Genomic DNA, 14886 nt, shown 5'->3' with positions numbered 1-14886 from the left:
GATAATAGCTACAGCTGTAAGTTTTTATGATGTGAAAGTGGTTTGTGAAAATATACATCCGGAGTCTTTGCATCCAGGCGTAAACCGGAAGGACTGGGATGTTTCCGGTTTTAATAATCCTGTTGGGGTTCTGCTGCTCTAAAATTATTCTTAAATAATCATATTTGAAACGCAGTTTGCTTTAGAAAGAACGACTTTGTTTGCAGAGCCTATTAAAAACGTGGCTCTCTGAAAAGGCGACCAGAGGCTTCCACACATAAAGATACTTTGTTAAAATCACCAGCAGTAATTACTGCATGCATCTTTGTTTTTCCATGTACGTCTTTATCCTCTTATGTTTACACAAAAACACAGCTGCTATTGCCAGGCAACATTTAGCTGATGTAAGTTGGTCTTTTCTAAAAAAAAAATTTGCATTTTGATCATTTTTCTTGACGTTTCATTAGATCAGTTCAGGTCTTGCCATACTCTGTTCAACTCCCTGCATTTATAATTGTCAGAAAGTCTTGCCATAGTGTACACATTCCTCTGTGTACACTTTCGTAGATAATTTTTGCTTTCTGCTCTTTGTGCTTTTGGATTTTGTTCTGTTGGACCGGCGTTGTTGCTCTTTGCTTGAGTTTCTGTTCAGCTCTGAGTGTTAATTGCTTGTCTTCCCTCAGTCTACCTGCTTGTCTTCTCCCACAGCTGCACCCTGTTAGTAATCAACCACCTGCCTCTTGTCAGCAATCACTCACCTCACAATCTGGATTTTCACCCTTTGCTTCTGGATTCGTCTGTCACTCTGTTTGCGTCCTTGGTCTTTGTCCTGCATTATTTCTGTGAGTTCACTATTTATTTTAATTTTGTTTGTTTTTTTCTTAGAGGTCTCCATTTTCACTAAAGTCTTGCTCTGCATGTGGGTCCTTTAAACTGCAAATGTGACAAACCGCAAACATTTGTCAATTCAAAAGGAATTGCAACCAGTTTAAGGAACAGCTTCCACTTTAATTCCAAATTGGATGGATATCTACTAACATGAGGACTTCAAAAAGAGACCACTGTTAAAGCTTGATAGACAAAGTCAACCTATTCTTATATTTAAATGGAAGTATGTTGGCTTCATAATGCAGTTTGTTTCTCATTGAGGTCGGAGTCCTCGTGTTACTGGAAGAAGCCTTTAGTTAGGAAATATCCTTTAATCTGCTTTTACTTTTGCAAGATAAGGTGATCAAATGTATATAAAGATGTCAGCTGTTGATAGAATATTGCCAAAGAAGAGTTCAAAGATTTGGTTTAACAGACTCATTTCCCTGCCAACAGTTTGTTTTTAAGTTGAATTTGTAGGAATTAGTCACATTATTAATGCCGCACAAGGCTGTTGATTAAAGTGTAGACATTTTAGCTCGGCTGCTTGTTCCAACACTTTTAAAGAAAGTTAAGTTTTGGAAACTGCCACAAGCAATCGGAATATAAAATAAAATAAGGATTTGTGTGCACTTATGTTGTGTCATATTTCACTGAGAGCAGCTTCCCTTTATTCTAAAACCATGAAATCTGCTTTTAAGCAAAGGTATTATAACATCACACTGCACTTTAATCAATCTGGTAAACTCTTTTTCTAACTTCTACAGAACAAAAACGTTTTGCTTTATTTTGAAAAAAGAAAAAAAAAATCATCCATAAAGTTAAAAATTAAGATGAATGTCCAGATTACCTTTCTAATCGCCGTGTGAGTAAACAGAAACCTGGCTTCGGGGCGTGTTCGACTTGGCCAGGTGTGTTTTCACCGTCACACGGTTTTCCAACTTTAATCATCCCCGTACGTCACCGCTCCTCCCTGCAGCCGCCTCATCCTATGAGACCATCAGAAGAAAAAAAAACAAAAAAAAAAAACCCCAGAACAAAATCATTATTCTGAACGATGAGTTGCGCTCGCCCAGTTCGCACACGAGTTCAATTACAGCACTTAAAGCCGCTTTCAGCTCCGAAGACAAAACAAAAGCGCCAACATAAGGACCAGATCGCGGGAGCAAATTTGACCGAAATTGAATTAGAGCCGGCGCTGACGGCTGCTGCCCGGGCAGAGCGTGCTCCGGGCCTCGCTGCTCATCAGAGACGTGATGACGTTAACGTGACACACACACACACATCTCGCCGCGCGACAAACCCACGACCCCAAAATATGAAAAGCTCAACATAATTACAAGTCATTTTAAAGTTGTTGTTGGCTATTATCAGCCACGCCGAGCAGCTGCCACTTTGCTGATGGACCCAACACGCTGCTGCCATTTGTCACTGTCACACAAACCGAGCCACAGTGGGGGGAAACTCCGAGGAGAAACTGATGCAAAGCTCTCAAATCTGGGCTCAACTCACTGCTGCTTTGTGTTGACATGTCGGTGGGAAATTAATTAGGAGTTAGATGAGGATGGTTTTGTATTTTATGTTACTAATTTATAGGTAGGTGTACAAAAAGATGACTTTCCAGGGCTGCATGTGGCCAAATCCTGTTTTGTTTTTTCACTCAGTAAAGTGTCTTAACTTCTTATATGTAATAATAGTATTCTACATGGTGGGCCAGAAGTTTTCATACATAGGAGAATGAAAAATGTAGATTTCTTTTAGATTCCAGATACCAAAGAAGATGCGTTTGACAAAAGAGCAAAGAATTGAATTTATACTGATGGCTGGATCGGGAAGCAGTCGGGCGGTTGATCGAAACTTTAACAGAAAACACGGAACGAGCGTCACACACACACCACACTGTGGCAAAACTTAAACTTATTTGCAAGTTTCAGAAAACTGGAAATGGTGCAGATCAACCACCAAGTGGTTCAAGATGAGCAGCGATTACAGAGTCCCACAAAAATAAAAACGGTTGTCACAATATAAAATATTTATTTTTTTTTCTATGTATGGAAACCTGTAGTAGAGTTTCTGGTTCATTTTGTTCAAAAATTCATACCCCCGCTCCACACACAGATATGTGTTGCCACCGTGTCCCTTCGACTTTCATTTCAAACCTAGAGCGAAACGATTTTATTGAAATCCAAAAGGAGAGGAAATGAATAGACGAGCCTGGGAAAAAATGTCAGGCAACGCTGAGGCTCGTTTCTCTGGGACGTCTGGATTCTGAGACGCCGCCTGAGGAGAGGAAGCTTTTAAATAGACCTAAAACATTACGAGCAAAACATTTCTGAAGTTTAATCTTCCCAGAAGTTGGCTATGTAGAGTTTAAATAAGGACGACCCTCCTTTAAATACTTCTTTGTGGTGAATCTTTGTCTTATTTAGTAAAATCACGGTGATTCTAAATTTATTTGAAATAAAGAAGAGTGATTTAGTGAACGTAACGTTTTGGAGGTTGACTGTGGCTCAGATCAATGTGTGTCTCATAGTGTTTCAGTTTGTGTTTTAAAATAGTATTTTCAAAAGGAGTGGAGAGAAATATTGACATATGTTCAAAGTGAATTTGTGATTTACATATTATCTGAAAACGTGTAGAACATGCCCCAGAATAACTCTTAATACATCTCCTGCTGATGTATCTGAGGTTTCACAGAGGCCTTCAGTGGCCTCGGATGAGCAGGATGAGTTTTGTCAGCTGTCAAACGTATGAGATGTTTCCACTTGAGCCATGGTCAGTGGGAAAATCTACCACGGTACGACGACGGGGCAAACCCACCAATACCTTTATAGTAGATTGTCAGATTTTATTCTCTGAAAAGTTGATAAAAAATTACAAGATGGTCTTTGCCTCAGTAAGTATTTTTCTAAAGTATTTCCACGCGGCCGATGGGGAAACGGGACGAAGCACCAGCCACTTTCTGCAGTAACCAAATCCTCAGTGTTATAATAGTTGAAATCATTTCCATTGCTATTGCTGTTTTGGTTGTTCTTGATAATTATATCCAATTATAAGTTGTTTCCTTTAATACATCAACTTGTTAATACACAAATTGTGACGTTTTTGTTTTAGTCTACAGGTCCAGGATTTACCAGCCAATGCAAAACAAGCTCTTCGTGCCGCACTGAAAATTGTTTGCAATTTGTTACATTTTCATTGAACATCAAAACAAAAGGCCCATTAGAACAAAAGTATATTTCTCTCAGGGACTGAGCCAATATAAAATCACATTTAGCCAGTAATGCTAATCCAAATCTGGGTGATTATTTACAACATCTCTAGTAATGAGCAATTGTTTTCTTTTAAACCTTCTCCCCTAAATGTCCCTCTTGAGAAATTCTTTGCTCGTTTTTTTAATTAAAAGCTTACAATTTATTGTGAAACCTTCATTTTTCTTTGACAGAAGGGGAGAGTCAACAGGAAGCAATCACTGAAGAAGTCTACCTTGCAGTAACTTTCGATTTATATCCAAAGGAAATAACATATTTTGCATATGAAAACATGAGAAATTTCCCCAAATTTTAATTTAACGCACATTTTATAGAAATTGGGTTAGGAAATAAGTTAACTACAATTATTTTTTGTCACAGATTCCTGCTCATTGAGCATTGGAACAGCCTGCTTTTGTGGACAAACTCGCCACGTAGTAATGGAGCCTGCAGGAACGTAGCTAGCGTTAGCAGGTAACAGATCATGTCTAAACCAGTAAAGTATATCAATGGATAAATCAGATGACCTCTAAAATCTGACATGGCTCCATTTTTGTTTAAATTTGGTGAACAACGAACTTGCACTGGTCTTCTTCAGAGATTTGGTGTCATTTCCTTCAGTAGCTCTTAAATACAGCACCACCACAGATGAGGGAGGAAACGGGTTGTTCAAATCGTTTGGCTGTTTTGACAAAGTGCAACATGAATACAAACTGCAGCAGCTAAAAAATATAACGGATGTTACATTTCTGGTCCCCAATCAAACCAGGTCTATCTGACTATCAGATGTGAAAACAACCCAAGTTATACCATAAAGAAACCAATTTTTGATTTACACAATCATTGTTTTATATCTCCAAAATATTTGTAATTGGCATTATTTTTTCAATATTTAAAGGGTTTTTTTGTATTTGTTTTTTTTTTTACAACTAAATCAGTTATCATAATTGATTTGTAAAATCAAGAAAAAAATCATACACCGTTTGAAAGAAAAAAAAACTTAATTTCCAGTTCTTCCTTTGTGTCTTTCCGCTGTCTCTTTAATTTGCTGACCCCTTCCAACAAAAAATTCACTTATTTTTGTCGAGAGCTTTCTTCTGGAGGTCTTTTTGGCCCAGGAGATCCCGACTCTTCTGCGAAGCTTCACAAGAAGCTTTATACATATCCTCTCTAGCAGCAGGATCAGTGCAAAGGTACTGCAAGTAAAAAGCAAATTTCACTATTACACATAAACAAAAATGACGATTAACTACCAAAGGCATGTTTGTATTTTCTATTTACATCCATTGCAAATGAGCTCTTCACCAAAAACCTATGCTACACAATACAATTTTAATAATAACAAAGACTTAAAAGAATATATAAACCATTTAGGAATATGATTTATTCATCTACAACAACTTAAACATTTTACTACTTATATCTGTTTTTATACTTCTGCTTCCTGAAAAAAAAAACTTACTGTTTTATGCTTCTAGCTAGACAGAAATAATATATTAAATATCTGTTTATATTCTCTTAATTGTGTTTGTGATATTTAGAGAATTTAAAACAGAGATTTTTGCACCGATTGTGCTCTTATAAATATCTTGAAGAAAATTTGTAAATGTACAACTTAAATATACAACTTAAATAATTTAATTTTACAAAAAAATGGACATCTCCTAAAGTCACTTTTACCTGCAAAACATTTACAGCACATAACCAACATAAACTACCATCTTTTACCGCTCTAACCTTGGTGACTCAAACGTCAGAAACTTGCCCACAGCATACCAGGTCCTCTACCATACTTTCCCCCACACCAGGCATGAGTTGCTTTCTCACCAATTCACCCTCGTTACACCTTATGGAGTGTTTGCTGCCGAAAGCTCAATCTTTGTCTCATTTGACCTGATTTTTCAGGAAGGCTTAAACGCTTCAGATTTCCACTCTTTGCTGCAGATGTTTTTCAATGGGCTTTGGAAATGTTGTTTAACCCTTCATGCTGTTTGCTGTGCCTGGTGTCAAGACAGATAAATGTGTGTCCACCTGCGGTCAGATGACATTAGCCTCCATGTTGTTCTGCTCATACCCCAGGAAAACAAAAGGCTAAGGATTATTAATTAGAAAATCCTGGAGACTAATTAGCTTAATGACCATTTAAAGTGTAAATTAGGCACCAAAACACTTCCTCTGATCATTTTGTTCAAAACTATCATTTGGGATGAGCTCAAAAAGAAGTTTTTTTTTTTTTTTTCTCTTTTTCTAAAATGAAGTGCTGTCAATCAGAATATTTAAGTGTTTTTATTTAATCTTTTTTTGCAGGTTGTCATTCAGATGAGTTCTGGGTTGAGATATTTTCAAACAAGTGCTTTCCAAAAGGACACATACTTTTAACCTGTAGCTCGAAATAATCAGACGCTTCAAAAAGAAGCTAAGAACGTTACAAATTAAACATTTATGTTGGCGTTTCCCCGTCCAGATATCAGCACCACGTGCGTTTGGCTTTGCGTCTCGTATTGACTAAACGGTTTTGCGGGGAGCTGCCGTGATCGGATCTGATTTGACTGACACTGGGACATTTGCATTCCCACATTCGCCTCCTCCGGGAAACGTTGAGAAGATTTCAAGGCGTCGGTGTATGTGAGAAGCAGCCGAGCCACATTCAAGGTTGCAACGTTGTCACATTTCATTCACAGAGAACCTGTCGTCTCCCTGCTGCACCCGCAGCCTGAACCCACCGTCACTGCAGACCGCCAGACGCCTCGGACGAGATTTAAAAGGGTTGTTTTTCCTCCCCAAATCGTTCTAAATAACCAAAGCTATTTGACAGAGAAGCTCAACTTCAATGTGTCATTTTTAAGAATCTAATACTGTGTAGGATAAATATCCTGTTATGCAGAACCTATTATGACTCGTTATAAAAACTAGTGTGCAACCTATTGAACCGAGATTTTTACATAAATAGACATCCTTTCGTTTTCGCTCTGACATTAAATTATTTTAAATTTTTCTGGTTTTAGGTAAATTTGGATGGTTAATTTACTTTTTTTCCCAATTGTCTTTTTTTTAAAAATTATTTTTAATTCATAGGTTTTTATATAGTAAAATAATTTTATCAGTGTCTCCAGTTCTCAAGCCTTACTGTTCTGCACATTTTAGATTCAACCCAAAATAAAAAACACTAAAGTCTCGTTACCAGCCCTCTATGGCATATAATAAGAGATAATTCAGTCATTTGATTCACAGCTTTTTAAGTTAATTTTCAGTTTAACGGACTCGCGCAGTCCTACTGCCTCCTCATGTGACAACGTAGGGAAAAAAAGTCCACCAAGATATGAGAGAGCTATAGATGTCAGTAACTCTAGTTCATCCTTGCGGCAGTGCTACATTTACCCCTCCATCAATTATATGCAGATGACTGCATGATAACTTTGATAAAAGCCACAAAACAGGGTTTTCCTCAGTGTATTTTAAGCCTGGCGGTCCACCAGGCTTTACTTGAGCCCCAACCAGGCTGAGCATTGCTTACTTATTAAAATGTTTGCATTTCTTGAGGTTTTATTGTTGGTGTTCAGGTATTAATCTTCCAATCTTTTAATAACACATGATTATCGAGTGATATTTTTAAATTTCCTGTCAACTTTAAAAAACTTTAACTCAAAAACATGACGGGTCGCTGGACGAATGACTGCCCTGGCACTCAACCACTGGACTTTGCAGATTTTCTGGGGGAAACCTTGCTGCAAAAGCAGAATCCACAGAGAATCCAGTTTGCAAACGGACTGAAAATCCTTATGCAGAAAAATCTGTTGTTAACATCAGAACATGTTTTATGTCCTGTCATTGCTTGAGGTTCAAATCTGATGGAGTTTGTATTTCCTCAAATGTTTTTTTTAGGATTTGTTGTTTTTAAAGGCATTTCATTTGTGGACTCTGAGACACCTCAGTTTTTCTACCACGCCAACCTTTTCCCATACCTGCTATTTCCTTTACGGTTTATTCAGCTTTATCATCCGATCCTGAGTTGGCGGGGGTAGAAGGCGGGGATCAAGCTGTGATTAAAACACAACTCATAAATTGTGTCTATCAGTAATGCCATATTTCCTAACTTGCCGCACAGATTGATCACTCGTACGTTTGTCGTAAATCGTTTGTCGCAGACGCCTTTGTAATCTCGGGGTCTCTCGAGGCTCATCCGGCTGCAGGGAGGCTTCAAGGTGTGAAAACAACTTTTTCCGAGGCATCACAATACTTCTCCAGGTCTCCCGTGGGCCCCTCGCTCATCTCTGCGCTCGGCGTCATGACAGCACATTTGAATCACGACACGGGTAAACACCAACCTCCGCCGCTGATCTCTGCAGATACACGTACAAAAAAAATAATTCCCATGGAAAAGAGCTGCAGGCGTTTTTATGGATGGTGCGTCGCACAATCCGGTCCAAAGATGCACAAACGCCCACGGAGGAGTTTTAGCTTGTAGTCTTGACAAGTTTGTTTCCAATCTGGAAATTCTGCTTGAGTCTTTTTTTTTTTTTTTTTTCCGAAATGGTTGTCAAGTCTGTGGGAGTAAAAAAACAAACAAAAAAAAAGACGGACTGCACAAACATGCGTCACTTTTTTTAGTTTCTCACACCATGAATAAATAAAACTCCCTGAACGAGGTGATCTCCATCATTTTGGGCTTTCTGCAGACCTTCAGTAAAAGTGTGTGTGTGTGCGTGTGTTATTGAGGGATACACTCACCTTCACCCATTTCCTTGACCCACTTTCAGTGCCATCTCTACTCCACCTCCTTATAGCAAAGGCAAAAAAAAAATCCCATTTAAATCCTCCCCCCTCTAACATTTCTGACCTCTCTCTCTTTTACACACACACACACACACACACACACACACACACACACACACACTGCATGTTGTCCTCTTTCTGGCTGGCTTCACCACAGAATTTGGACAGAAGAGTTGAATTATTCAGTAAGACCCCCTCCTCCAAAACACACACACGCTCATGCACACACAGCTATCCATCCATCTTTAGGACTCATATAGACTGAAATCGAGGGGGAACTCCCGATTTATTCAAGTAAATTGAGGCTTTTGTCTTTGCCTACTTCATTTAATTGTTGTTTATATATTTATATTTCACATGCATGTGTATACCCCTCTTTTGAACATTACATAAGCTTTGCGTCGACAAGGCAGGATTTCTAATCCCTTCTTGCAACAATAAAACAGATCGTTATATTTTCTACACATAATTGAGCCGTGATTAGCGGAGTAGAACAGACACTTGAAGGGCCTCTAATTACTCTAAATCATAAATTACACTAACATTTACATCTCACCACTGAGTCATTCAGAAACTAATGCCCCTGACACAGTGTTGTTGCATATCTGAGTTGCATTTCTGCAGCATAAAAAGATGTTATGCAAACGGCGCTACTGCTGCTGCGTCGCTTTTCTATTCGTATGGATCTGAACCACATGCACTTTAGATTGTTGTTGAATGAGGCGGCACTGAATTTTTTTTTTTTTTTTTTTTTTTCTGGCACAACTTGGACACACCACCACTGTTTATTTGCATTGCATAAAAAGGCACACAAGCTTTTATTTTCAGTTTTAGTTCAGTTGGGCTTGAAGTTTTTACTTTTTGAGCCATGTTCTGAAAAAAACTAAAGTTGAAGTTCTTGGATGTAACGCTGACCGTTACATTGGGGAAGCTTGCAACCCCATCCCGACTGTGAAGCACGGTGGCAGTAGTGTCATGCTGCGCAGGAGTTTTGCTTTCACAAGGAACGACTTGGATATGTTGAAGCAACACGGGTCTCTGAAATGGATAGCAACTCCGTTAGCTTACTACCCAACGGTTTAAAGGTGGTATCAAGCTGCCTTTGTCCCGCCCCAACTCTGGGTGGTGAGAAATATAATATATTTATATATATTATATATATATAAATATATTATATATATATAATATATATATATATATATATATATTTTTTTTTTTTTTTTTTTTTTTTTTCCTTCCTTTTTTTTGCCTTAAAAAAATTAAAAAAAAATGGAAAAAAAATCCTGACACAAAGGGATCCTAATTCATGCATGAAAGGGTTAAAGTGGTAAGCCGAATCAGTGATGACGAAGGGTTTGTAAATGGACTGAACTTATATTTTTTATGTATAAAGTCGGCTGCAGGATTTAAAATTCTAAACACGATTGACAAAAATGTGATGCTGAACTAATAAACACATTTTGGTAACACCACCTGAAGCAAACCGGGACAGTTTGGCCTGATTTAATGTCACTGAGACAAAAACAAATTCTAATTTTAGTTTTTATTACATCTTTGGTTTCAACTGCGCCTGTGATGTTGTCCTGTTTATGTTCGCCCGCATGTGAAAATAAATGTATTTACATGCAAATAAGCTGTAATCTAATCATACAGGTGTGATTTCTAATGGCAGGAGTCAGTAATAATCTGTAGGCTTCTCTGTTTACATCTGATGCATCTCAATAGCAGGTCTGACTGGTGAGCAGGTGATGGAATATTAATGAGAATCATTGGTTGTCAAAGGGGTTGGATGTGAATTGATGGATTTTAAAACATCCTGCTGAAGATGATTGTTTTATTTAATGAAAGAACACATCAAAATACCACAAAAATATTAAATATTGAAGGGGGAAAGTGTTTGTCTTGGGTAAACCGACATATGTAAACATTTATAATTCTGACTTTTCGAATGTTACGTGACGACAAAAGAGCAACATGGTCGAAAGACACGCAATCAGCTAAATCTATACCATATACAATATTTTTATTTTTCCCCTGCCTTTGTCTCCTGACGTTATTTTTCCTCTTTCGACAGTAAATCCCCCTCTGCATTGTTATTTTGGTGTGTTTTCTCTCCGTAGGCCAGGCTTATCAAACACACCCTAAAGTATTTATGCCAAAATCCCAGTGTGCTTTCCACACGAGGCCCAGCAGGTGGCCGCACACAGACACACACACATTTCAGTGGTAAAGTCCTGAGGGACAACAGCAGAGAAAGTGTATTTATTAAAAAAAGAAAAGAATAAGTGTCCTTGATTCATATGGAATCAAAGGGCTTCTTTTCTTTAGGTGATTTTCTTTAAACCTGCTGTTCCTTCAGCATCCACCCATTTTCACCTCGTGGCATCACATCAATAGAAACGCAGACATGCTGGATAGATTAATTTTTCTGCTGCTCATGCGTTCTCCTTCACTGATGAATGTTCAGCTTATAACACAAATGTAATTTCATTCCCCATCGCTGTGCAACTGGAAGTTTGTCTTTTTTAATCTTTAAATACTTGACACTGAGCCTAAACCAGGAGGAACGTTTCTGTTGCTGCAGGTTTTTTACGTGTTGCTTTTGGAAAAGTAGGTTCTAGACGGGCAAACGAATAAACTTATATTAAAATGCGACGGGCAAAAGATTAAAGTGATACATGAGACTGAAGCCTGTTAAACAGATGACTGAAACTCAAACGCTTTGAGAAACTTTGAGGATTTAAGGTCTTTCTTTTTTCCTTTTTTATATTGGAATATCCAAACCAAACACCATCTAGTACTGTAATGTCCTTAAGAATCCTCTAAAAGAAGCAATGAGATGACACTGTTATGCCTATATATTTAAAATTTTCTATAAAAATGTTGCTGATGAACATTATCTTCTTGTTTTTTAAGCAGAGATGCTTACTGTGTAGGACGAGGACAGGAGTCGGTGTAAAGCATCTGCAGCAGCAGAACGCAAACTAAAACGTCTGCTGAGGGGATGCAGCGTTTCAAACAAATCATTCAGACGTCGGTCTGCAGACTGTAGATGCCAGATGGTGCACCAAGATGCATTTTCTCTTTTATTTTGATACCTTGCTGTGTCACTTGTCAGTTCCAAAAGCAGAAAAACAATTATGCAGGCGAGTCTGAGTAGCTCCAGGTCCCCAGGAAAACATTGGCGCTAGTCAATCTAGATTTAAACCTCCTTGTTCACACTATCGTGTGTTTGACTGCAAAGCCCGTGTGATGAAGATTTTTGTCATCTTTACCCGGCCGCCGGGCTAAACTAGGGTGTGATTATCGTCTGTGTTGCTATGAGTGCCGGCCGGGGCAATAATGATGTTGGGGAGCAGCAGGTGAAGAAAACACCCGTTTAGATGGATGGTGTTCGAACTCTTTCCGTTTCGGCCGTCAGGATCACGGATGTCCTCAGAAGATCGGTTGTGGCAGAACATACCGATAAAACCACCCATTAACAAACCGTTAAAATATGAATAAATATTTAATAAGCACTGCTTAAAGTTAAATAGTACCGAACAGCTTTTCACATTGTTGTAATTTGGCTGCATACAGATAAAAACTGCTACATTTAATTATTTAAGCATATAACTGTTGCCTTGTGTGGAGTTTAGAGGGCCACATAAAAAGTTACGGTGGGCCGTATTCGGCCCCCTGGCCTGCAGTTTGATGCATGTGGTTAAGATGCATGAGCAGAAAAAGTGACGACGAAAGCTTCTCCGTTCTGACTGGATGCCTTTACATGACGGTAAAATTCTCTGCTTTGTGTGTGACAATTTCTAAAATTAAAAATCAGATTTGCCTGCTTTTGTTGTCGCAAATTGATCTTTCAAGAACTTCCTTGATTGTTTAATTTCCACAGTTGACTGATGTATATTCTAGTTAATGTTTTGTGACTAAAAAAAAAAAAACCCAACCAGTTCTGCTAGCGAGGTTGTGATGAACTCTGTGTTGAAGAGAGCAGCAGATGGCGGTTTTATGTCCTGATAGCATCTCCCCCAGAGCGCTCAGATTTGGAGACAAAATCCAAAGGACCTGTGGCATATTTTCAGACGGAGATAAACAAAACTGCAGGCTAACTACCTGTAGTATTCATTCAAATGAATGGCAGATGGTGAAGGGCAGATAGTGGAGCAGCTGAGAGGAGAGATTAGAAAAGTCCAGGTGGAGTTATTTAGGAATTAAACGCTTCAGTGTGGGAGACTGCCTGAAAGCACGAGAGCGTTGAAATGGCGTAAGACGAAAAACGACTTGACGGCAAGCAGCTTTTATCCTAAGCAGGCTGGTTTTACTTTAGCTTTTAGTTAGTTGTACAGAACATTTATTCCAAGTGAAAAATTAGACTTTTGTTACACCATTTTATGGTCCAGCGTGTTCAGGAGAGCATTTCTACTACAGGGTTTCCCACTGGTATTTAGAGAAAAAAACTGACTTTTCCATGACTCTCCATGGCCTTCAATATAATTTTCCATGACCCACGTACAGCATGTTCATAAAGAAATAGTACATGACTGAAAGACCTAACCCCACCAAGTTGAACTGTAGAGAACATGTATTGTACTGTGAATCCCCCCCCCCCCCTCTCTCGCTACAACACGGGGTTCCTGCAGATGGTTGACCTATCAGAATTAAGCATAAAAACATTTCATGCCTGTGGTGTGACACAGGTCACAAATTATTGTATTTTCTCACCTGCACCTGCTCATGTTTGTTGTCTTGCCGTATTTCTTTGACTTAACAAACAGAAAAGAAAGTCAGAATAGGGAAAACAGTCGTCTTTATAATCCTTTCAGAACCCCATCTTCTCCCCCTCACCTTTTGCCAAGTGGAGATACACAGATTAACCTGGCATTGTTCTCCACAGGATGCGACGTCGGCGCCGTAAATCAAGAAGACGAGCTCGAATTGGGAAAAGTGAGCAAATGAAGCCTTACTGGACTCTTCAGAAGAGGATGCAGACAGGAGGTGGGTGGGCGGAAAGCGGTTTGGAAGATTTCAGACGGCACCGAGAGTTTCTGTGGGGCAACTCGGCATGTGCATCAACATTGTGCGAGTCCGTGCAGGAAGCTGGTGGCTGTTTGGTGGTAGAGCGTGCGCGCTCAGCACGTGTGTGGGAGGACACAGAATGTGCGAGAACATTTCTGGATCGAGCTCGGAGAAAAGCAGCAAATAAGAAATACTAAGCTGTAAATAAAAACACGTCGAGAGGCTTCAGCCGTTCATCACTACTTGTTTTTTTTCTCTTTTAGTTTGTATCTCTCCCCACCACATGACCTTCACTGAGGAGTGATCCAGAAGTCTTGCAGCAGCATGATGTCATTTCTGAATAAAACATGCTGGAGAGGAGCAGCGGTTCTCCGTTGGGTGCGTGTTGTGCTGTCCAGATTAGTCTCGATGTCCGCAGTATCGTGGAGCGCAACGCGAAGCTCGACGTCAGCCGCTTAGGGCCATGGGGCCACTATCCCCTCGGTGGAGCTGGGTTTTTTTAGTAATGACTTCTATGTCATTATAATAACAAAAACTCACAATTTCGTTATTAAGTTGTGATTTGTTTTTACAATAATATATATTTGATGTATGCAGAAATCATTTTTATAGACAAAAAGAAATCACCGTTGTAATAATTGCCCAAGTCCTGCAGATTTCAGGGTCCTCCGACAGGATCCTTTAACTACTTTCTGCAAAATAGTTGATGGTTTCTTGTGGATGAACAAGAAATCAAAATGTTCAGTCTCATCCTTAATAGCATGTTTTTGACCCTGTGACCTATCCTGAGCAACTGTCATCCCACTAAACACTGTAGAGAAGCTTAAAGAAGTCACAACAAACGTCCTGGGTGTGACCTCATCAGAAGATCGGATTACACGCCACCGGCCCTGATTGGCTGGGGATTAGTCTGTCAGTGCCTGGGGGTGGCACATAGATATAGGGCTGGCAGAAAATTCAAAAACTCACACCCTCTTCCTCGCTACGAATGAGCAAGGAGGTTACA

General features: G+C 39.2%; 1 long non-coding RNA gene across 1 annotated transcript; it reads left to right on the top strand.

The window, feature by feature from the left end:
- Nucleotides 1-24: 24 nt before the first annotated feature.
- Nucleotides 25-14246, top strand: LOC106963985 (uncharacterized). The gene is made up of 3 exons (XR_001428302.1): nucleotides 25-821; nucleotides 13759-13859; nucleotides 14144-14246. It is a non-coding gene; the product is annotated as an uncharacterized LOC106963985 (long non-coding RNA).
- Nucleotides 14247-14886: the final 640 nt, after the last annotated feature.

This window comes from Poecilia latipinna, unplaced genomic scaffold (assembly GCF_001443285.1).
Source record: "Poecilia latipinna isolate Pla-1442-1.1 unplaced genomic scaffold, P_latipinna-1.0 Scaffold1610, whole genome shotgun sequence".
NCBI lineage: Eukaryota > Metazoa > Chordata > Actinopteri > Cyprinodontiformes > Poeciliidae > Poecilia > Poecilia latipinna.
This window is presented reverse-complemented; position numbering and strand designations above follow the sequence as displayed.